The following is a 25,867-nucleotide window of genomic DNA, read 5'->3' as shown; positions in this document are numbered from 1 at the left end:
ATTCAGCTACAATTCAGCTACAATTCAGCTACAATTCAGCTCTCCCAAAATCTACAGTACATTCACCAGATTAGGCGCTGGCCATTGGCCGCAGTTCACTCTTTCCTAAGGGGCCTTTTTGTAGCCTAGTACACCCACTACCACCATGTGCCCCCTGGCAGCTGCCATGCTCCTTCTCAGTGTAATCCATGACCCACTATACTTAGTGGTAAAAGTATACGCACCTCCGAGAGGGGAATCTTGAAAGCCTCAGCAATCTTTCCATACAGCTCCTTCACATTGGTGAAGCCCTCAATGTGGCCAGCTTTTTGGCAGGGGGGACGGCGTCCACCTGGTAAAATAAGTGGGGGACGCAGTCTACCCGCGTGGTACCCCCGACTCGAGCCCTGAACCGCATCAATCACAGATTCAAGCTTGACTTTCCAGCGTGGACCTGGTTAGCTTCACCCACCTCCCCTTGCAGCCCCTACAGCTTACAGACACTGCTGAGTTCCTTGGATTCACCTTTAACTACATTGACCTCCGATTCAAAGAACCCATCTCCAGGAAAACTAATACAACATCCTGAAGGTGGACCCATTTCTTGCAGAAAATAGTTTCTAAAGAAACTTTAACATTCTACACCTGGATGAAGGTCGCTCTCCTCGGTGGTCTCACAGCCTCTAGCATCACTGAAAAGTATCCTACACTCAGTGTCACAGCTCACAAAGGGTCTGAAGAAATGTGTCCATATCGCCTTAAACCCGAAAGAAGGGCATTGGTTCCGCTTCGATTAACATATTGTCTTCAAGACTAACTGTACCACCTCAAAGCAATCAGAAAAATGTCCCGATATGCCAGGCCAATCAATAGCTACTTCTGGTAGACTGCGCTACAACAGGATGAAGGACTTGGCCAAACTGGACACCAAAAGATGCAAGAAGGAAGAACCCAGAAGACAGACCTCCATCCATGCACCCAATATCTGGAATAACACCCCCATCTACAACTTAGTAACCTCCAATTTGGGCTATGCAAACTAAGCGGGTCTGCAACATTCATCCAGTTTTACAGCAAAATTCCAGTGGTTTCAGAGTGCTGCTACTCAGCTGTGGGTGCATTTCCAACAATTGTAACACAATTATCCACTGCTACATGGTCTGTCTAAAGCTAAGTGCAATCTTTTAAAAACATCACCTAACCTGGTTCATGAACAAATGGGAGCTCTACTGGTGTAATTGCTCCTCTGAGGTTACTCTTTTTTTGACCATATGGTTCTATAGTTGTGTGAAACCATCCATAAATTTTGTTTCAGCTGATGGTTGTGGTTTTGTCTGAATTCTCAATATGTTGTCGGTTTTAAATATTGTGGAGAGGAAAACTGAAACAAAACTTCATAGAACATCTCCATATCTTGTTAATATGGCATCCACGATTTGAGTCGTTTCTTAAAGTCCCCTTACAGAATCTGCCAAGGCTCACTGGAGCATTATTGTAACATACAATGAATGTAAAGATAAGCAAAATTGTCAACATAACCTCCACCCTATGCACAAGGTTACATGATACTCCAACTTTAATCCTCAGTGTCTTTCCCTATCTGTGAGAAAGGAGAGAACTCCTTGAGGTTTTCCCATGATGAAAAATAGTCCTTTAACCACAGGACACATATCCCTATTAATGTCCCATGTCTTCACAAGCATATGTATCCCCTGCCAGTAGCTTTAAAGAAAGACATCAGACTGGAGCATTTCATCAGCTAGCGAATTAAAGTCGAAAGAGACATACAAAACCCATTGTCATCAGACAAAACAACCATTGCAACACTGATGTCTTATCCAGACTTGTACCTGTGTGCTTAATGATAGTATGCATTCTAGTCTAGAAGTTTCCATACTCTCTTTAGTGTTGATTTCGTCAAGCTTCTCCAGGCTAGAAAGGAAATTCTTTTCTCCTCCGAATGAAAAGTTTTCCGCGTTGAATCTTATTGCAAAATAATTGTGTATACTGTGTATCCTTTGGGAAGGTCCGAAACATGGACAAATGTCATGGCTAAATATACATTTTAATGAAAAATGTAGTGTTCTCCTACACTACATGCATCATTTTGAGGTCTCGGTTAGACAGCTTATGCACTGTCTTGAAGAGACTGTTGTAGTCAATATGTGAGCTTCAGCCCGCCCATAGGCTACCCATTTGTTGGCTCCATCGTCTCTCTCATATACTTTTTCCCCATTTATCCATGGCATGCATACATAATGCTGCATATTGTGTTTAGCCCTCCTCAGGAGCATGTACCAAGTACTGGTATACATCCTTTGTTTTTGAGCACTTCACACAGGTGCTTATGTTTTCACTCGCTCAGTGTTCCATTTGCTGTTTTCCCTGTCAGTATTCTATCGACAGCTCTTTTTCTGTAAACAGTCATGTAAATCTTGTTCTGATCTTGTCAGATTTGCTGTGCATTCAAAGACTGAAGTCAAATGACAGACACTGTTTTCTGAAGGGCTCTATTAACTTTTCTTTCTCCAACTTCAGTGAGAGGCTTTTCTTTGCTAATCTACTGATGTTGTTTGCCCCTCCCTCAACCTATTCTCGCTTTTCTACTTGATTAATCCCCCAGCTCCTCCCTAATCGCTGCTTACCCCCTCCTTGCTTGTCCCTTTTCTCCATCATTGCTTGCCCAGTCCCACTTGCTTGTTATTGCAACCATGCGAGTGACGTTGCTACCTCCTTTCAAGCGGTAGGCTGGGGTTTCAATATGGTGAGTCTGAAGGACTTGGCTATTCTAAGGCCCAGCGGTGCCAGGGGACAACACCTGAAACCTTCGTGGGTTACTTGTTCCGGCGTACAAATCACAGAGACACGGGACACTTCCTTCTGCGTCAAAGATCAAGGTTTATTTACTGCAGGGAATACAGAGATCACAAGAAGTACACCACGTGTAGGTTCTAGGAGACTGCTTCAAATTGCAACAGTGGATCGCTCCTTTTATACATATTTTAGTCATAGCATAACATGGCGAACAAAAGGTTACAACTCAGTTCCCACAGTAAACTTCAAAAGGGTTGCTTTCATGTATTCAGGAGCCCGGAACATACTTACAGTAGCATCGCCGGTTCCCAACTGTAAAAGTACGTTATCCCACCATTAAGTACATTCCATTCTGGCTGTAAACGAGTTAAGAAAAGAGACAGAAACCGGTGCAAGGAAGACAAAGATAGACAACAGATTGAAAAAGAGTGTAGGGGGCAATATCGGAAGCACGATTGCAGGATCAAAGGATTCGTGCCTAATGCATGCACGGCTGAAACAATAGACCGGCACGGCAAGATGAGCCTCGAGCGGGCCATCTGCCTTAGCAGTCTCATCCCCCTCGTCATAAAGACACCCTCAAAGGAACACGTGTCTTCCGCAAGAGCTTGGGAATCCCAGGGTCACGAAGCGGACAGTGTCCGTTCGCTGGCTACTTGAGGGCAAGAGACAAAATGGATGCCGTATCTAAAATGGAACCCGTGGGTTCAGATGAAGAAACCCACGAATAAGACTAACAGTTCAGGCCAGCGTAGCAAAAACGCGTACACCCACTAAACTAGTCATTTGCGGTTCATAGATACCAAACTCGTCCATATTCAAACGAGTCAAAAACACCATTATGATTGTCACGGAACCTCAAGTTACGCCACACAATACTGTCCCATCACTGCCATCCTCTGTTAATCTGCCCCATCCTATTCTGAAGTATTCTTTCCGTCAAAACCAGAAGTTGTATTTTACTTATTCCCCTTTTTATTTCCCTAATAGAGGAGTTTATTCTGATATTTTAAAAATGCCTTTTAACCGGGAGTGCCATCTGGCCGATATTGCTACTGCTGCTCGTTAAGATTCAGTCTGGTGTAAACATTGATAATTGTGACTTTTTCTGCGTGTTTGTGTTCTAGCGCCATGACAGGCTTTGCAAAGTGTCCCTGCCCCGTGCGTTATATCTCAAAGCCACACATTTAGATTCTAAGCCTAAGCACCACTTGCTGTTCTGATGCCCCACAGTGCTACTGGGCGACCAGTATAGTTATATTTGAGCCAGGTAAATGCCTTACATCGGTGAGGTGCAGCTCTCATAGAGGGGCAGTCGTGCTCTTTGGGGGGCTTGATTTACTTCGTGAACAGGTTTTATGGATTAAGCAGGTCAGATCACGGGTGCTGTTAACCGGAGATATGAGCGGGAAGCAATGGAACATATGAACATAATGCTTCTGTGGCGTTGCTTTTCTCATAAAATGCAAGGAGGAAACACATGGTCTCTCCGTTTCCAAGAGTTTAATGAAGTACAGAGATCAGGGAATATTTCATTACTTAAACAGCAAACCTAGAGCAAAATTAGTTTGCTTCAGTGAAAAATGGTTGTGCGATAAGGTTGCCAGTAACTCCGGATTGTGCCATTCCTTATTCCGGAGTAAGCAAATTGATTCAGAATAGTTTCGCTTTTTTTTTTCTCTGGTGCAAGGTTTACGTACTATTCATCCATTGTGTGTAAAGGAGCTGTCTTCATTCCTTGGGACGAGATTTCAGTTCCTTCTAATACATTTACAGCGGGTTTTCCCTATTAGCAATAATAGTACTCGGTCTTTTCTGTCTGGAAACTCAAATCTTAAATAGATTAACAAAGCTCTTATTTTTTAGTGCTCTAAAATATTAAAAAAACATATTCCATTGTTTTATCACTGTTTATGACTATATTATCATATTGCTCATAATGTCATGCAGTGCTTCATGGAGAAATAATTGAGAAGATATCCACACACTTATGAAACCCTACACTATTCATAAATAGCACTCTTCTTTCCATTGTAATTGTTAGGGAACCACCTTTCAGGAGAGCACATCAGGCCCTAAGAACCAGGTAGGATTTAAGGGCGCTTTGATGAACATACGCTCCCGGGATAAGCTTGCCTTAGACATATACACCATGCTAGAGGACAGTAGTTTGGATGCTCTTTTTCTGTCTGAAAGCTGGATGAGTGAGAACTGCTGTCCAGATTTGCAAATTGCCATTTCCGATAACTATGCATGTTTACATAGACAGCGTTGGGTAAAGGGGGGGAGGGGTTGCCATCAAATACGAGAAGGCCTACAATTGTAAGACGTTTATGCTAGAGGAGATGAAGGGAGCAGAATCATTTGGTTTTAGCATCTCTCTGAGCAAAGCACTCTCTCTCATGGGTTTTGGTCTGCAGCAATCCAGGATACCTAAGTGGTTTCCTAGCCTCCCTGGATCAAGCCTTAGCCCCTAAATGTATCAGCTTTGCAAATTTCACCATTATAGGCGAGTTTAAGATACACCTAGGTAGGACAGATGATCCGCTGTCCATCCACTATTTGGAAACTCTGGCCTCACTTAACTTAGCACGAGCCAATACGGGCCCGACGCACTGGGCAGGGCATGCCATAGATAGATGGCTTCTTGTCTAATACAATGATGCACTGGGAAAACCCGCGCCAGGTGACCTGGTCGGATCACTTTTTACTTCTGTTTTCCTGGCATTTTGAGTGTATGAATGAAATCAGACCTTCCACGCCAACGGAAGAGTGAGATTAAATATTAGAACACAGTTACTATTCCAGACCTTAGGAGAATTCGGACTGAATCCAAACCAGTAATCAAGGACTCGTTCAGAGAGTAGGATATATCTATTTGGTCCTGGCTCACAAAGGTGGATGATTCCATTGCCCCAGTGATGGCCGCTAGAAAAGTAGCTGCGGCCCGTTCAACAAGTTGGTTCTCTAAGAAGCTAGTCCTGGAAAGAGCAACATGCAAAAACATGCAAACAATTTGAAAGGGAGAGGCAACACCACTATCATGAAAATGGCAACGCCCAACAGTGCCCCTGCCCCCTCCAAAGACAGTTGCCAAAAATCTGGGCGTTGTGTGACTCTAAACTATCCTTTAGTGCCCAGGTACCAGAAGTATTTAAATCATGCTTTTGGATCTGTTGCATGCTTAGGAAATGTCTCAACTTCCTGCCTCATGGTGCACACATCACTGTGGTCAGGGCACTGACTCCATCTAGGTTGGACTATGTCAAATTTCTCTACTTAGGTCTCCCTGAATATCTGGGTCTGCATTTACAAGCAATCCAGAACATGGCAGTCCAGCTACTATATAAACTACCCAAGCACGCGTCAGTATCTCTGCTTCGTGAAAAGCTTAATTAGTTACCGGTCCGTAAGAGCATTATGTATAAGGTTCTGACACTGACACATCAAGCCCTCCATAATAGCGGTCCTGCTCATCTGAATGAGAGGATCAAAAAATATAGACCTGGAAGGTCACTAACACTGTTTTACTCCTAGTCCAGTTAAAAAATAAAACAATGAAGAGTCAGGGCAGCTAGCATGTGGACTTAGATGCCTAGTCATCTAAGATCTATCACGGAGGAAACTTGATTCAAGAAAGAGCTGAAAGCTTATTTATTTAAACTATAGGGATTGTAGGACTCCTGACAAACCATGCCACTATTTTCGTCTCCGATTGCCAAAGCACTGGTACACTTATGGAGTAGCCAAGTGCTATATAAGATCCACTCAATCATTCATTTATTCGTTCAGGGTCCTTTTTTAGGCCTCGACTATGCAGTGCATGTGCTGTGTTTGCGAAGGAGTATTGTTTACAATAAAGGGCTTGGAGCCCACCGTGTGCTTCCAATTCTTTGGCTCCATTGTTGCCCTTCTTTGCTGCCTCCTGATTAACCAGCGCACACCATGCGTCACTTCCTGTTTTGACTCTGGCGCATGAATGAAGGACATCCGATGAGGAATTTCTCTACTGTTGGCTACAAAAGCGATGTATTAACAAAGATCTTCTTTGCAGTCCTATATTATGCAAAATTGTTGATGTTGAATCTTTTATCTAGAGTACTTCCGGCGGAACGTCAAAGGTATTCCCGCCCTTCAACCACCCTCCTGTCCCTTTTTCTTCTCTCCAAGCACTTTTATCCCATGCTTCTTCTCCCACTCCCATGTTTTTTCTCCCCCTTCCATGTTTCTTCTCCCCCTCCCAACCCCTTCTATGTTCATTCTCGTGACAGAAAGGGGGGGTGGGGGTGCGCTATGAAGCGGCCAGCTCTGGCTGCTTCATATTGCTTTTCTTTATTCATCCCGTTATTCACCCCACCCCATCTTCAACCCCCATCTGATTGCCAAAGCCAGTAGATAGCCCAAAGGCGAGACCTATTGGCTTTATCAGTGCTTTTTTATTTAGTCCTCATAATATTGGTCTGTTTGACCAGTGATTCTTGAGAAGGGTGACTAGGCAGTTGTTAAAAACTTTATACAGTATTGTATTATAATTAGGGCTCCCAGTTTTCTGTTTCTACTGATTTTTACAGATCGATGCAGACGGGAAACTATTTTTTTCCGGTCTGTATTTGTTTAAATACAGAAAAATACTGAAAATAGGCCTTCTTTAGATATTTTATTCTTTTTTCAATCATGAGTGCTAGGTCAGTAAGTGTACAGATGGAGAGGTAGGGGAGATTAGAAAAAGACAATAGATTTCCTAATTAAGCCTAATTAAGTGCTGTTCTACAGTTATCTATTCTATTCTTCAATTCAAGTGTTCTCAAATAACGCTATTGCGCTGTATACTGCTAAAACCTTTTGGACATTTAAATGTGAGCATACATTTCAGTCAAATAAATGTGGAAACAGGCCCATTACAGCTTCATTTATACAGACCACACAAAATAAAAATGGATAAATACAGACGGAATTGTGGAAAAAATAAATACCATAAAACCAGGAGCAAATACCTTGAATCCGTATGCCCTAATTCTTAAGTTCCACCCACTTGCACTAGACCATTCTAAAACGTAATCTGGATTCTGCTCACATATAACTTCTGTAAGAACTTTGAACAGCTCAACATGAAGAACTGGTACCCACATGGTGCTGAGCCGGCGTGACTGCTAGCATTTTGATATGGCTGGGAGGCGACATTCTATCTTTATACAAAACACCTTACTAAATAATTAAATAATTAAATAATGGTGATGCAATGAGGTGGGTAGAAAAATAATTTAACGCATTGCTTAGGAGTAAAGCGTTGTGCTGGTTTCATTTAGGAGTGGTAAACACACTCGCCATAAAAACAATCTCATTTTACTTCAGGACCGATTCTAAAATAAATGTTGGTCATGCCACAATGTTATAGTTGGCTGTGCAAAGGCATTCTGTACTCCTACCCAGGGGCATTCATATGTTCTTCCCGGTTTAAGTCTAATCCCAATAATTCTGTGCTGCAAAAAACACAAATCTTTCACTTCCTCGCAGAAGAGGAATGCGCTACCGTACCATTTACAGGCAGTTTAAACGTACTAATAAGGGGTTTAGAAAATCCTTTCATATAGTCTCTAAAAGGAGACTATTGTAGTAATCTGTCAGAAAATACCCAGCATAGCATATCTTTCCTTTCAAAATAATAAGTACTTTTCAGAGTGTGAACAATAGAATGTTCTTGCAAAGTATAAAGAAGTTTCCAACTCCATTTTGCTAAATACTTCATTTTGGAAATTCTCCAGCTGTTCATTTTATTTTCTGTCTCATGAAAAGTGACTCCAATAGAAAGGCGTTTTTTTCCTTGTTCAAGAACATAATTTGCTTTGTGGGAAAGACACTTAACAGTGGTTCTTAAAAGCTATTTGGTAAAAACAAGTTGTCTTGTTTCTTTACAGTTCTACGTCATCAGATTGTGCTCTAGTTTGTGAGGTTTGCAAAAATGTGTTTTAGTAGCCATGAGGATTGAACTGTTTACAGGCATTCCTATTTATTGGTGCAGGAATAAATCAGAACAACTATATTCAGGCAAGGCTTTCTCAACAGAAGGGCAGCTTATTGTGCAGCCGGTCATAACCTCAGTTACCTGCTGCTCTCAGCAATGTACTCCATTCCCCAGAGCACCTTACTGTAGGATTCTGCCTCAGAAATTTTATGAGGAGATCCCTAAACTGAAGAATGGAACTTACGGAAGGATCTACCACAGTACCTAATTTGAGGCGGTGGTTTCTGGTGCTCGGCACGGCACATAATTGCGTACACCGGCACTTAGGACAGTCTGCCACATGGTGGTGCTGTCTGTGTAATTTAGAGATGAACAAAACAGCAGTTTACTATTTCAATATACATTTAAAACAATTCATTCTACCTTCCCAAACCTTTCTTATAGCTTTAGTGGCCTGGAATAGTTTGAATTATCAGTGTTATGGCTAAACGTTACGCAGTTATAGTCGTTAACTTTGCTGGCAGGGGCAATGGGTGCAACTGACTACCGGGCAGTTTGGAATGCTGCCGAGCTGGGGGCTGATTTCACTGCGGTGGGGGCTGATTTTGTTCATGGAGACCTGTGTGCTTCGAAATAATTAAAGCTAAACAAATTTCGTTTAGCACACACAGGTCTCAATGAACGAAATCCGCTCCCAGCTCAGCAGCATTTCAAACTGCCCAGTAGCCAGTTCGGCCCTGAATGGGTGTTTAAAACTGCAGTGACCACCTGACAAAGGCCCTGGCAGATATTTTATTACAAGTTAAGCACTGATCTACAAGCACATCTGTAAATTCTGGACAGGACAATGTCCATGCTGATATGGTGTTGTCGTAGCAAATGTTTGATAACATGAAAGCTATTAACCTTAAAAGTGAGAACTACAGACACCTCCAATCTCATTGGTCTACTCTGCCTCAACGAAAGAACTTTGCCTCACTAGTCACAAAAAGTGTCTCTACATCTTCTGTTCTTCGGTCACACAGCAATCACGAAGCAGTTTCCCAGTTGAGCAGCTGTGTTACCCTGCTAAATCTTGACTAAAGTATGCAGCAATAGGAAGAACTAAGGGCCTGATTCACAAAGGTTAACATATATTTTGTGCAAGTTTACTATTTTATTTTTCCCTATTCACAAACGACGAGTTAATAGTAGGTTTACGACTGAGGAAAACTCAGCACAGAAAAAGATTGGGGTGCTTATCTTTTTATATGCAGAGTTCTCTACCCCAACTTCAGAATCTCCAGTCGTAATAGCAACACAACAAAAAAAATAGTTAACTTCGACATTTGTGTAAGTATCTTTAAGATTCAGGCCCTAAGTGTCTTCTCTTTTCCGGCTTCTTTTTTTATTAATTTTTTTTTTACATTTTTTTATTAACCACGTCGCTGCTTCATAGTTTCTCCTGCTGAGCTGGACAGCAACGAAAACGGGTGTGGGCATGACGAGCTCAGCTCGTCATGAGCACCTGAGAGGTATATGCCATGACGAGCTGAGCTCGTCATGAGCGTGGAAGGGGTTAAGGCATTTTCCCCTTTTTTGTGCAGGGCACAAGAATTCATTAATAGAATACAGAATTAATACAGAAAACAAAATATAAACAACATAGAAAATAAGACCTAAACCGAGACAATTCATAAGAGAAAAAGAACCACTTTTCTAAAGGTCTTATGTGTTCCATTTTGCATTCAAATGAAACACTACCTAGGATCGCCTTCCTTCCATCTTTTTATGGGTTCCCATATTTGTAGACCTAGTTTCCTTCCCCTTTTGCCCCTCCTTGCGTAGATTGCTTTCTCGAGGTTATAGGCATATAGTAGTTTGGCTAACCATTGTTGAAAGGTCGGTGGAAGACTATCAAGTCATGCCGATGCGATGCATAGCCGCAGCACTGCCATAGCTACAAAGATGAAATGGCCGTATTGTGCCTGTCTATCAACATCATTTACTCCAAGCATGATTATTGATGTGGTAGAGAGCTTTCTATTCTCAATGACCTTTTGAGAAATAAGTCAATATCATCTTGTGTTTGTAAATGAGTGCATGTAGCGAAGATGTGTACTATATCAACCTCCAGGCTGTTACATATGGGGCAATTAATACCAGTTGTCCCTCCCCATTGCGCTATCCTTGCAGGCGTGTAGTATAATGAATATAATGTTTTATAATGCTGTGCTTGGAGGGCAGCTGAGCATAGAATTTTCTGCCCTAGATCTAGTGACAGACGGAAGTCTTCCTTCCCTATACCTAATTTGTGCCCATTTATCTGCATATTTCTCCAGGTCATCTTGCTTATATTCAATCAATTCGGCATAGAATGTTTTTATTGTAGTCTACTCCACCATGAATAATTTCCAAAATGTAGTTCTTTCCAAATCCCGCCGGCCCTCACTTTTTTGCCACCATGAAACTTTTAATTTGTAAGAATTTAAAGTGCCTTGAGTCTAATCCATATACTGTCCGAATGTCAGAGAATTGCATCATTCCCTGTGCCCCCATCATGTCTCCCAGCTTCATTATTCCCCGTCTCCCCCATTCTGAAAACACTGCATCTGAAAATATATCCAGAGGAAGTGTAGATTTATTGATCAATCTGGTATAGGCATTGTACCTACCCAGGCCAAACTTTTTCGTAAAGGCCTTCCAAATATTATGCGCTGCAATCACCGTTTTGAATTTAGTCCTTTTGAAATAGCTAGGATCGGTATATTTCAAAAAGGCGTTCTCCGCCTCAGCACACAAAACCAGAGCATAGATGGCTATTCCTAACTCATGCTGTCCTTCCACCTCCTCTCCCCCCAGTAAGCCTGTCATATATTGTAGGGCAGCTGCCCAATAGTACAGTTTTAAGTCGGGTAAGGCCCACCCATCTCTCTCCCTAGGAAGTGCCATAAACCTCAGTGCTCTTCTAGTCTTCCCATGTGCCCAAACAAATCTATTTATTCATGTTTTCTAAGGTATTAAACCACTTTGCTTCGAACATCAACGGGATTGCCCTAAATAAGTAAATACACTTTGGGAGGAGAATCATCTTGACAATATTGGTACGCCCTACTATGGAGAGGTGAAGGTTGTGGAGTCTGTCCAGATCTTTCTTGGCCTTGGTAATTATTGGTGTTATATTTACTTCCACTAAACTATCTAACTCCGCGATGATCTTTATCGCTAGATATACTCCTGATTGAGCCACACGAGGTTCCGAGCATTCCACGTTCCCATTCTTAACGATTTGTGTCTTGGAGGTGTTCAAGGCATATCCTGAGACCTGGCCAAAACGCAGGGCTTCTATCTCCACCTGTCTTATACCCTCTGTGTGATCTGGGGTGACGATTGCCATGTCATCAGCATATGCCAAAATTTTGCCATGCCCCCTATGGGTATCTAATGGGGGAATACTATCATTCAGCTCCAATCTTCGTATCAGTGGATCCATATAGATGGCAAATGGAAGTGGAGAGCACGGACATCCCTGCCTTGTTCCACCCTAGATCTGAAGTGGCAATGTGTATCCTGCATTTACTCGTATACGAGCTGTCTGGGCTGAATACAATACTTGTATTGCTTTGACGAAGCCCTCCCCAAAGCTGGCTCTTCTTAACCCTTTCGATGCTGATGACGAGCTCAGCTCGTCATCACCCACGGGTGGCGTGTGCTGATGACGAGCTGAGCTCGTCATGTAACGCGGCTTTTAAAAAAAAGCCGCACAGCGCGAAAATCGCCGCAGCATCGATGCGGTTAAAATATACCACAAAGTCCCAGGAGACCCTATCAAAATCCTTCTCAGCATCTAGAAGCATCACTGCCATCTGATCTCCTGAGACTTCTGAAGCATCAAATAGGGTGATGACCTTACCTGTGTGGTGCCTCTCCCTGGGATAAAGCCATGCTGATTAATACTCACAAGTGTGTCTTTTATCTTAGCAAACCTAAGTGCCAGTGCCTTGGAAAAAATCTTCGTATCCGCATTCATAAGCGTGATTGGCCTGTATGAACCTGGTTCTGTGGATTACTTACCTTTCTTTAAAATGATCACAATATCTGCCCCTGCCCCTGCCCAGGAACCTGGTATAGATACCCCTGACTGCGCCTGCTGCATTGTAGCAATCAAATACTGGCTAATTATATCCCAGAAGGTTTTAAAAAATTCAATTGGAATCTGATCTGGCCCTGCAGCCTTACCAGAGGGAAGGGCCAGATCAGACTTTTTCCGGCTTCTATTGCAGAATGAATGTAATTTAGGTCTTAGTGCAAGACAACCGTTTTCCTTTTAACATTTTGGGTGTGGTAACATAAACATTTTGCACTGGGGAAGATGGAACGGGGAGAAAATAAAGCAATCTATAATCAATTTCCACTCAGGGTGGCATAGTAGGTTATTCTTTAATCTCTAGTTACTTTTACCTAATTCACTGAAACATGGGACACACATGTGTGTGCCACTCCACATCCTTCAGGGTGTGGGCTCCCAGAACAAATTCAAACAAGGACACACACCAGCTGCTCTACGCAAGAGCCATGGATGCCTCCTTGTGCACTGCATAGAAATACAACGCCTATTGCGGGCGATGTGGATCTTTCTACTGTGAGCTCTGTGATATTCCTGGGAGTAAAAACCTACGTATATGGCATGACTATGCAAATTTGCTTCTGCCTAGTGCAGCCCTTCGCAGATGCCCACCATTTGGCCTTAAACAAATCCTTATTGTCAATAAGATTACATTTTCATTTTATAGTTAATGCCTGGGTGCCTACCCTCATCCTGCATCCTATTAGTGTTATTATGATGTGTTCCAACCTCTTGCTTGATTTAAAAACTGAATATTCACTTTGGAGGAAGTTGCCTCCTGTGAGAAGTGTGCTAATGTTTTTACTTTTCTCTAATAACTCGTTATTATTATGGTTATCAGAACGTGAGCATCCTTTTATCCACCTTTTGTGTAGGCTTTTGCCCATTACCGGCATTCGGTCCATGGTATGTTCCTCAGGATACAGGGAGAAAGATTTGCCATTGAGATTCCATCCCAGCCTAGCACAAAAAGTAATTGATTTTATGAGACCCAATCTCCAACCTCTTATGATGATCTTCATCTGATGCGTCTTGTTTCCGATGACGTTCAGTGTTGTTAAAGACTGAGTGACACACTATCGGGCCACGGTACATCTTCAGCCATTCCAAAATCCTTGTGCTCCAGGCACAGACTAGCATGGTCGTTTCTGCTGCATGCAGTAAGATGTATGTTCTCTAGGCTTTTATAGCTTTCCTTTATTAACCCGCCAGCAATGTAAGCTGAGGTGGGTTTCCAAAAAGATCATGTAGTAATGGAGGCCCGTGGCCCTCACCATAACTGGGATTTTACTCCCCAAGCTCAGATGTTTCTCTTTTCTGCAAAATGTATACCACCATAGTGTCCACACCTATAACATCCTCCACATTCGTTCTGTCCTAAAAGGTGAACTTTCCCCATATTCTTGTATATTTTCTCAAAATGTTTTGTTCTACTTAGTGGGCAAGGTACACACTACAGCATTCATCAGCTTTCAGGATGTGTAAAGATTTCTGCAGTCTGTGGTGCAGTATTAAATTGCATTAATATAAGATACCTACATTTGGTCTAAATTTTGATGACCAGTGTTTTCATGTATGAACCGATAGCAGATATCTGTGAACTTGCGATAAAATCTTCCTGCATTGGTTGGTTTATCAGCAAAACCTGACTTTAGATGCTTCTCTGGTGGCAAAAGGAGGACCTTTGATGCAAGCATTCTCAGTGTCCCCATGCCTATTTAAAGTTCCTCACTGGTTATCTCTGTGCATAAATTATCCCTCTAGAAATCCTTTTTCACAGTGTTTCCCCCAAGACATCCATAAAAGATTCTTTGATTACTGAGAAGGATTACACTAACCTGTGGCTCAAAAGCAGATATTTATGGCTGAAAACCTGAAGTTCCAGAAATGTTCTACAAACATACCAGGACAGGTCTGTAGCTGTCCTCTTCTATAATATAGATCATTCTGTGGGATGAAAGTATGTGCTGGTGGACAGGATAATCGGGTATCCCTTTTTTTCACACAAGTGAAAACACAACCACAGTTACCACACTGTCACTGCTATTGTCTTCCACAGGTATGCTGTATTGGCACTCTAGACTACTAAATGTTATATACGTGTTTTAACACCTTGAATGCTAAGATAATTCCTGCTGTGTGCTGAGAAATGCAGGATCCCATTATTCATGACGAGCTCAGGTCGTCATCAGCACACGACCAGTGTACTGCATGATGAGCTGAGCTCGTCGTGAGCATGGAAGGGGTTAATGATAAGCATGTGGTCAATAATGAACATGTTTGTTCAGGACTACTTGAGTAGCTCTATGTTCACTATTAAACCTTCTGCATCACAGTCCTTCTTAAATTCATTCAAAGCATATAGTCCTTTTGGCTAGATTTGTTTCCTGATTGAAATAAAGGACCAGTATTCGCCTTTTAGCCAGAAGGCTCTATTGTGTCCCAGGAACATATAGCAACCATCTACCCTTAACACAATTTAAAAAAATGGAGTGTAACTCCTGCAAAAATAACATTTAAGAACCTCAAGTTTTCAAATTTTTATTTCATCACCTTAATCAAACATTTTGTTATGTTAAAGATTTCATTATCATAGGTGTTCAAAATACATACCCTGCTGGAAATTACATATTTTCAGATTGTATTTGGTAGACCTAGACATTAAAGTTCAACTATGTGAATTTTTCCTAATCTATTGCTTTGATAAGACCTTAATCTTCGGTGTGCTCTTGCTATGCTAGTAATGTTACCAAAGAATCCAAATACTTTTAGGAAGAAGAGCCAGTGTATTTTGTGTTGGGTTTCAAAATCACAAAGTATTTTACAAAGGATTGAGTTGATACTTTTGTCATTCCTCCTTAATTTCATAAGCTATTTTAGATGGTTTTCACTTCAATCCAGATATGGCCTTTCCAGTTTTCTTTCCCACAGGGCATCTTCAGCTCGGATGTTTCTAAGATTCATTTAAATCCCAATTCAAAATACATTGAAGCTGTCAAAATGCAGATGTTTTATCTCTGCTGTATCAAAACAAAGGTATTAAACATGAAACATGTTGTCTATCTAGGCAAACTCAGGATGCAGTACACATTTATCTCACCTTGTCTCAATTTGTTTACCATTCTACCTTAAATCCTTCTATTGAGGAACCTCAAATGCAATGTGATCTTATTGGTTCGCTAACCTAGTGGTGCATGAAATCCAATATCCAGAAAAGGCAGGAACTTGAAACCAGCAGATCATTCCTAGCCCATGTTCTTCATTCACTACATTAGTGAACACACCAATAATGACTATATAGTTCGATGATACAACTCTTGCCATTAAAGGTCTCTGTAAGGAAAGCCCCTTTTTTTTTAAGAGTTAAGTTAGGGCATTCAGATATTTGTCAAATAACTGTTCACCTACATAATATTTTTAAAGTAGCGAAAATATATACATTGTACCCTAACCCTAAATGAAAGCTGGGTCATCGCTCAAGTGAAAATTGAAGCACCTCCATCACTGTATAAGTATGACTTTCTCCTGATAATGCAAAACCCCAGTAAAACTTATGTCAAACCAATAGGTAACTTGAAGAATAGTACCTTGGAAATTGGATAAACAACTTGTCTTGAAAATGCAGATTCTATTTCATGGTCAAAGACAGGGGCATGTTAGTTGGTGTTTGTATCTATGTGGTATTTCCGAATTGCTAATTCTGCACAGGATCAAATACAAGCATAAAGTCAATGAGTGATAGGAGAGGTAGGTAGTCTGTGGACTAATAATACATTGCATCGTAATGTTGTTCGCAGAGTTGCGTTTTTAGCGCTCCTAACTGGAGCAGCATTGGGGCGACCAGATCGTGTTATATGGAGGGTTGACAATTGTAACAGTTATTATGTGTGGTTGCCAGAAATTCATCTACAATGACTACAAGTGCCCCAGCGGGCTGTAGGAAGCAAAGCTACTGAGCTGTGAAAATCCTTTCATTCCTCTCCCAAGTAGGCCTCTCTAGGTTCTCTAATAGCTAAGGTACGCTTTAAATGGGCATGCTTGTCTTTCAGAAATGTCTGCCATGGCCTAGAGATCTTCAAAATAAATTCAGAAGATATGGTCCTACCAGAGCTCTTTGGTCAGTGGATTTTTGTTGTCACATAGCAAAAAAGATAAATGATAAAAACTATTGCCTCTTTTGTTTCCAAGGCGTTTTGGCCTACGACTCGTTGCGCCATGCTCTTAAACTCATTGATAATCTTTGATTGGGAAGAAAAACCAGTCTCTCTCTTTCCGGCTCCTCAGAGTTTGATGATCAGTGCTTCGAAGCAATGCAATTTGTTAAGAGCTGAAAGTGTGAGGAGCAGCACAGCACTTACCTGGGCACCAGAGGACACAAGCCGACACCGCCGAGAGTCCAGGGTATAGCGCAGAGGCGCACAGGCACGGACACCCGCCAGTAGCCGCCACCGCCGAGAGTCAGCTGGGTAGACATCCGCGCCGCCGTTCCGGGACTCCAACTCCCGGCAGCCAACGCGGCGGCGCGCACCGCTGACGCTGCTGACCCGCGCCTGCACCAGGTGGTGCTTCAAAACGGCGTTGAGGTCCGCGTCGCGGGAGCGCCCGGGTCTAAGCCCGGGCAAAGGGCGGGCCCTCTACGGCCCTCATCGGCACGAGTAGGCCAGGCTAGGCCACCCCCCTAAAAATTCATCGCTGAGCACCAGGGATCAGTTCCAGCCAGCTCACTGACAGTGGAAGTGTTATTGGTTTTGGTTGACCGCCTCCCAAGTCCTAGTTACCAGACGGGGGTCGGTAAGTAGTCTGTATAGCTGCCACCGAATCGCCCAGGAGCTTGGAAAGAGGAGGGGGCCTTCGATGAGAAGTTTATAGCAGATACAACACCACTACGAAGCAGGAAATGAGTTCGCTGGATACCTGTATAAGGTGCTGAAGTAAGACATTTGCTTTTAAACCTTGAGAGTTACACTTTGTCATTTTATTGAGTTGTGGGTACAAGACTATCACACCCTTTTGTATAATTATGCCTAAAAGAAATAATCACATGGCATCTGAAACACCAAATAACACCATGGATAACTACCTTGTTCAAGTGGTCAACAAGATAAACAGTGAGTGCAGACAGTCGTTGGGACTGAGTCAGTCACCTATTTTCCCTCCCATGAGCCCACCCACTGCCTCACAAACAAATGAGTCTCTGCTATTAGACTCTAATAATGATGCTCATGAAACAAACTCCCCAGTAAATGTCAGTATCGATACCAGTGCAGCAAATGTGGCGGATACTGAGCCACACGTGGACAATGATTTAGATGCACATGCTGTCATTGTGGTTGAAGAAAAAGAAGTGGAGGACGAACCACCTGTAAAGCGGGCCACGAGGGCAGTTAGAGCCTGTCGTAGATTACAAAACAAACATGGGGGGGCACGCTCTGGAAAAAATAAGGTTACGTCACCACCAAAGACAAAAAGCACTCGCCAGAACCATGAGGAGGACAATTCGAGGGAGATATCGGATGAGGACCTAATGTCAAGAATAGCAGAGCTGTTAGAAATAAAAATTCAGACACTTATCAAGCCACTTATTAGCAAGATTGATAAACTTTCTGCGGACATTAAGAAATTGGGAGGTACACAAAATGTATTAGTAGATGTGATAGGAAATGTCTTAAGTAATGTTAACAAGGGCCACGATTGTCCAAAGGAAGATAACGAATCTGGGTCAACATCAGATGTTACCCCACCAGGGCCAACTCTTCCGGAATGCCCGCAAACTGGCCCCAACATCAATGATTTGCCACTAGAAGCCCCAATTGCTCAATTAACTGATCCACCACATGTTACAGTGCCCCCTAGTTCTGAAGAAGGCTCAACACAATTTGTAGTTGAAGCATCGCCATTGGTGTTAGTTCTAGCTAATACACCAACCCTACCACCGGGTCAATCCGAGTCAACACCGTCACTAATAAGTAAGGCACTATACTGGCTGTCAAATAATATGCGGATAGCACAGGGGGGTGAACAGCGGCTGGCTGACGAAATCAAAATGGCAAGGAGGGTTAGATGGATAGGAAATAAGCAAAAAAAATGGAAGGACGACTGTGTGGTACTAAATCTTTTAAATCCAGCTGCTCTTCCCGATATTCTATCCAATATTTTTCCACCACAAAGAAGTAGTTCTATAATCCCCCTTACATTAGAATTCTTTTACAATGAGTCGCAAAAAGCCGAAAATCATAAGTCCCTGAAGCCAGCTTGGTTAGCGAGAAATAATGGATGGGGTGGGGGACCTACAATGTTTGACACGAACTATGCTTTTAAAAATAGGGCTGGCCCATGGCAAGTTAATCAACATAACATTCCTTGTTTCACCACTCCTGGGCAAAATTGGAATTTAATGGGCAGACGAGGGCCGGGCACATCTGCTAACAATTGTGGGGCCTTAGGTAATGGCAACTACAACGGAGGATGGCCAGGTGTGCAGCAGAATTCATTATATCCCACTACCCCTGCACCCATAGGCAATGGCAACCATAACGGAGGATGGCTAGGTGCTCACCAGAATCCAGCATATCCTATTACCCCTGCACCTAGATGGAATGTACCAGCAAATGGTTGGGGTCTTGGGGCCCCATCTTATAATTGGGGAGTTAGCACCTCAAATAGGTTCGGGCCCTAGCTGGTCTAGCTGATTGCGATTGACTTGATGGAGGGGCTTTGGCAATGTCATGTGGTATAGAATATACACATCCTAGTTTGCATCCTGAAGCTGTACCAAAGCAGATCGCACTTGTTAAAAATTTTCAACAGCCACTGCACTATGTTGACACAATGGCACAAACACCACACTTAGATGTAAATGGGTCTATTATACAACAGCAGGTAACAGGGAAACCAGGTGTTTTAGAAATAGCAAAAATAATCTGTTGGAATATTGCAGGTTTGAAAAAAAACCTCTCAGATCCGGCCTGGCATGACTATCTGGCTAGTGGGGATCTAATCATGTTCCAGGAAACCTGGGGGCTCGAGAATTATTTCAAGGTTGACTATAGATCTTTTTTTATCCCTGCAGTTAACACAAATGGGGGAAGACCTTCTGGCGGCCTAACAATATGGGTGAAAATCACAGGCGGCCTGTCCTTTAAGCAAATTGATACAAATAATCCCGACCTTCTATTACTTGAGTTAAAAAACACTAAGGGTTGTAGCATTTACGTGATCAATATTTACAGCAGACCACACCGATTGTGTAAAGAATCACCAGTTGTAACCCATTTGAGTAATATTGTGGCGGGGTTTGATCAAAATGCAATAATGATTATAGGTGGTGACTTCAATAGATGTTTCGAACCTATAATAGGCCTAGAAGACATTCACAAGGACGAGGACAGCGTCAACAATATCCCCTTGGTTGACACAAATTATAAAGCACCTTGTACAGTGAGTGCCCTACAACTATTGAACTTGACTGTCAAGCTAGGCCTACGTGCCTGCAATGGGCGGTTGCCCTCAGACTGCCCCAGTAAACCAACATTTACCAGAGGGGCGAATCCCAGCCATTTAGATTATTTTATAGTTTCTCTGAATTCATGGCCCATGATCATCGACCTAATGGTGGATGACCGCACGGAAAGTGACCACTATCCATTGATTTTATCTGTCCAGACTCAGATCTTTAAAACCCTTGATAAAAGTGCTAAGAGTACTGTTTCCTTACCACAGGACCCTTTAGTGGCAAACAACCGTAGATCCCTGAAGTGGCCAGTGGTTTTAGGTAACACAACAATCATTAGTCAAATCTACAATGTATTTGTGAGGCACATGTCCCCTCTCTTAGGAAATAGTACTGTCACCCAAAATCCTTGTCTGATAGAATCTCATGATCATTTAATTGACCAGCTTGGCGAGATCCTAACCAGGGCGGTAAAAAGATCACATAACGCCCAAAAGAGTAAACAAACAGGGATCACCTGGTACAACCAGGAATGCCGGAGAGCTAAAGCAGACCTAATTACAGCGGTCAGGGGGGATTCAGCGGACATTGTGAGAGTTAAGAGCTCAGTACAAAAGAACCCTATTAATGGCCAAAAAAGAGTGAGACGAAAGGGTTTGGTCAGATTTGTTGGACGCATGTAAGTGTAAAGACCAGACCTCCTTTTGGAGCCTCATCGCTAGAGGCACCAGGGGGGTGACTGAATGCAAAGATAAATTCTTAGAGGAGGAAATTTGGGTCAAGCATTTCACCTTGTTATATGCTTGTGAAGGTTCTGGCGAGATTGAAGGTTGGGACAGCTTGCAGCCTCTTTTGGCTGCGCATGACACACCTCTTGTCTTCTCCTTGACAGAAACAATTCTAGCAATCAAGGCAGTTAAGCCAGGGAAAGCGCCAGGCCCTGACAGAATACCAGGTGATCTTTGGAAGCACGAGAACTATATTTGGGCTCCTTATATCAATCTACTATCTAATGATATTGCTAGAGGAGCTCCTGTCCCAGAAACCTGGAAGGGGGCGGAGATTGTAACACTGTTCAAGAAGGGTGATAGGTCAAATCCCTCGCATTATCGGCCTATCAGCTTAATTGACGTGTTGCAAAAAATTTTGGCCCATCAAGTCCTTAGCCGGCTTTCCACTTGGATTGAAGAACACTCTATCTATACAAAATACCAGGCAGGTTTTAGATCAAAGATAAGCACTGTAGACCAGGTTTTTAGATTTTTATGTTTAGTCTGGAAATATACGATTAGAAGAAGTTCCCATATATACATGGCTTTTGTTGATTTGAAGGCAGCTTTCGATATGGTTCCAAGGGTAGCCCTATGGAAGACATTAAACAAGATGGGCGTCCCCGGGAACATCCTTCAAATTTTAATTAGACTTCACGAGAATAACTATGCACGAGTTAGATGGGGACCAAACGGAGAAGTCAGTGAGAAGATAAAAATAGCGAAAGGGGTAAGGCAAGGGTGCGTAATGGCACCTACCTTATTCTCCTTATACGTCAATGACATCCCCGACACTCTTTTGGGCTGCGAGCATGACTCTCCCAAATTGAGTGGGCAAGCCGTTCTGGCATTGTTGTTTGCAGACGACACCATTTTAATCTCTCAGACACCCAGGGGGCTTCAAAACCTTTTAAATAAATTTAGCTTGTATTGCCATGACGAGGAACTAGAAATCAATTCCTCAAAAACAAAAGTTATGACAATCAACCCCCATAAAGGTTTTAGTAAAGTTTTTAAGATAAATAACGAACCCATTGAAGTCCCCAATTTTAAATACCTGGGTATCATTTTAGACAGTAACGTTACATGGAAAACACAATTGGAGAACTCAAAATTAAGGCTGACTCAAAATCAGTGTCCGATTTTAAAGAGGCATAAGAATAGCCATTTTAAAGCAGTCTCACCAGCCATTGAACTATTCAAGTACAAAGTGCAATCATCTTCACTTTATGGCGCGGATCTCTGGGCTTATGCTTTAAAGGATACTTTCCGAGTGAGGGAAAATTCCTTTATTAGGCAACTCTTAGGGATACCTGGGTCAACACCACTGACACCCGTATTATGGGACCTCAACTTTCGACGTACAGATGACTATGCTTCTCTTCATCCGCTGCTCTATTGGGTCCGCTTATGGTCCACTGAGGAGCTGACTGATTACAGAGAAGCATTGAAAGAGATACTGGCTATAAGGAATATCACGCATTTGCCATGGTTAGAGTACGTCAAAAAATGGTTTGAAAAACTAGGGTTAAGTGATTTTTGGTTTGACCCTGATTCTCTTACAAATAGCTCAAAAAGGATCTTGAAACAAAGGTACTGGGACTATATTAGAGACTCAGTGCTATCAAACCCCAGAACAGGGACTCTAACCTCAAAATTTTTTTAATTAAAAGTGACCATGCAATTAGAGCCCCTTATGGACGAAATTTACCCTCCATTGGCCAAAAGCCTATACTTAAAGTTCCGGTATGGTATTTTGCAATTAAAAGAAAGGACAACTAGCTGGAACTGCAATAAGGGGTTGGCCGGGGCCGCTGGCTCCGATATATGTGAGTTTTGTGAGATGGGGCTGAAACAGGATGTGTCCTATGTTTTATTTATATGCCCAGCATACCTTAAAGCCAGGAAAAAATGGCTAAAGCCAATCTGTAAAAAGCTAGGCCTCCGACAAATTAAGATTGGACTCAGAATTTTTAAGGGAGACACTGCCCAACCGATTGTGTTCAGCCTGAGCCGTTTCCTCTTATGCGTAGCCTTGATTAGGAAGATGAAAGACCAAAAAACTTAGCTGCTAAAGTGCTGCTTGCTTTACTGTTTTGGTGTACACTTTTAACAAAAACAAGATGTTTAATTTATTGTTTTATTCTGTATATTTATTCAGTGTTCTTGTACATTAGAGGGGCCGACTAGGACCAAGTTACCCCCAAGTGGACAATCTGGGAAATGAATTGAATTCTATGTATTATATGCAAAGGAAGTGTGTCGATATTTTTATCCACCCGCTATTTTTATGTATTCAAACAAATTTTCTTTTTTTTATTGTGATATGATGTATTATGATCAATTGTATTGTATCTTACAAGGTTTTTTAAACTGAATAAAGATTGAAATGAAATGAAAGTGTGATTACATAAACATGAATAGAGCTCAAGATTTTGTGTTCAACTTCCCTGGATGAAAGCAGTTGCATCATGGGAGCCTGTGACCTGAGAGGTGTAACACTGTAGCAGAGGACTGTGGCAGAGGATATGACATGGCTACACACTGACACGAGATGGGCTACCTGTCCATTTCCCATATTCTCCGGCCTGAACGTCTGCAATAGCCGTGCAACAGTCACTGACTAGCCAGTGGGCTGCCAGGCTCCAATCTGCCATATATAGCAAATATTATGGGATGCCTCTTCTCCTCAAGGAAACCAGGACGACTGTGCCTTTAGCTGGTTGCCATGGAGTTGTACAACACCTACAGGAAGATGCATGCTTAGATAATTGGTTCGGGCAGCTTTAATTCTTAGTGGTCAGCTGAACTTCCACTCTTTCTGGATAGCGACTCCCACCTTTGGATTTTTCAGAATTCACCTTTTGGCATGGAAGAGTTCTGTTCTGTGCAGAGAAAGCCTGATATCTGATGTAGGAAACTTCGTTTTTCTGCACTGTGGACCTCAGGCTGCGGTCCACCCTGATCCAAGATTGTATTTGCAGTGAAAGAAATGGGAGTGAGTGGAGAAACCATTGGGGCTGACTGCGCATGAAGGCCCACTTTCATCTGTCTCTTCCCTTCACACTGTGCTATAGAGGGCCATGTATACCAGAGTGTACCACTGGTGTCTGAACCCTCAGAGACTGTGTGCTTTCTGAACCGCCTCTGCACTAACTCACAGAAACCATATCAGCACATGTCCGCACACACTAATGAGGCCGATGCGCCTACCCCCAGCATCCGATTGTCACGAAAGTCGAGGCCACAAACCGGAAAAATCGCTAGGAGACCCTTTCGCCTCACCTTCTGCACCAGGCTGCCTCAGGACCAAGATCAGCTGAGTACTGACACCGTTGTCTGGTTTGAAATAGTTTCCTCTGTTTCTGAAAAAGAAAACATTATTGGGCACAGATGTACTGCAAGTGATACCTGTACTGATTAAAAGGAACATTCTACAACACAGCCAGCCTTCAGGAGTTAGCCATGGCTGTTCTGTATCACTAGCCCCTGAAAGTCAAAGATCTGAATAAGAGGTACTTGGCAGTTCACTAACTTCAAAGTACTATGTGGCCCCAGTGGGTCACTATCTCACTGTGCGACAGGATCCAAGCAAAAACTGGCTTAAAGTAGGCCAAAACCGGTCTGGGGTTGCTTGTGTTTCCATGCGGGTGGGGCCTGACTTGGCAGCTCGGCCGAGACTGTTCCTAAAGAGGAGTCTAAAGGTTGTGCACCGTTCTTTCATAAATAAAATATGTCTAACATCCGTCTTCCCACGTAATTACTTACCTTTTTCCAGGTCTTCCATTTTTTAGAAGAAAATGGTAGGCTCTGGAGTTTGTACTAATTGAGTGGCACACAAGATGGTAAGTCGGTAGGCTCACAAAAAGTTTCTTCAGCGAATAAACTCTCTAGACCACAGCTTTATGTGCTCAATGCACTTGTTTTAGACTTACAAGAGCCATGTAACAATATGGTTACAATCTAGGACCATCATAAACATTGTATTATCCACATACTCTTTTATTCATCTATGAATGATTTGTGAACACAGATCAATAGATGTAATAAGATATACAAAACAACTAGGACACAACTGCCGAAGAAGTTCTTAATGTGGGATGAAATGCGTTGGCTAATGAATAGACCATTAATGTTGCATGCTTATTTTGAACTCAGTAGAAGTCTAAAATTAAAAGAAGAGTTTGCACTAAAACTTTTGTCTACAAACCTTGTATATGACTGTTTCTTCCATCATGATACTGTCAGGGGTGCCTCCCAATCTCAAATAAATCTTATTTCTGCCTCTGGTGGAATGGCTTCTTCCAGGATGGCTTCAGGCCTGAGAACCCCAAAATAATGGAATTTGCCTGTGCGGCTCTGATTAAGACACTGTGCTTCCTTGCCACCCTTCCACACCAAACCCATTTGACCCCTCAATCTTTAGAACTATGCATGGCAGCAGCACAGAGTTATCAAGCAGCTGTGAGACACGTTTGATGTTGAATGTGGGCTGGTCAATGTAAGAGAGGGAGAGGAGCCAGGAGACCTCAGATGGAGAGACGCGTGCAGACTGATTGGCGAGAAGGGACCATAGAGTCTCCAGAGGAAGAGATTGCATTCTATTTGGTGCTGACAGTTCCAATACCCTGTGGAAAAACAACCAAGAAATCTGTTAAAACGGCATATTGGTCTTTATATAATGTTTGCCTTGACAAAAGTCAATTACTCACTTGTTTTTTAATAGACTTGTAGAGATTTGAAGCCATCTGAGCCTCATTCTAAGCAGGTCCCTGCACAGCTGTCAG

The 25,867-nt window shown here is 42.5% G+C and overlaps 1 protein-coding gene across 1 annotated transcript in view; it reads left to right on the top strand.

Annotated features, from left to right (window-relative positions):
* LOC147659221 (solute carrier family 22 member 23-like) overlaps positions 1–25,867 on the top strand; it is a 655,822-nt gene that overhangs the window by 461,279 nt on the left and 168,676 nt on the right. The gene's annotated exons all lie outside the window — the stretch shown is intronic.

Source organism: Lissotriton vulgaris, unplaced genomic scaffold (genome assembly GCF_964263255.1).
Source record: "Lissotriton vulgaris unplaced genomic scaffold, aLisVul1.2 SCAFFOLD_384, whole genome shotgun sequence".
Classification (NCBI taxonomy): Eukaryota; Metazoa; Chordata; class Amphibia; order Caudata; family Salamandridae; genus Lissotriton; species Lissotriton vulgaris.
This window is presented reverse-complemented; position numbering and strand designations above follow the sequence as displayed.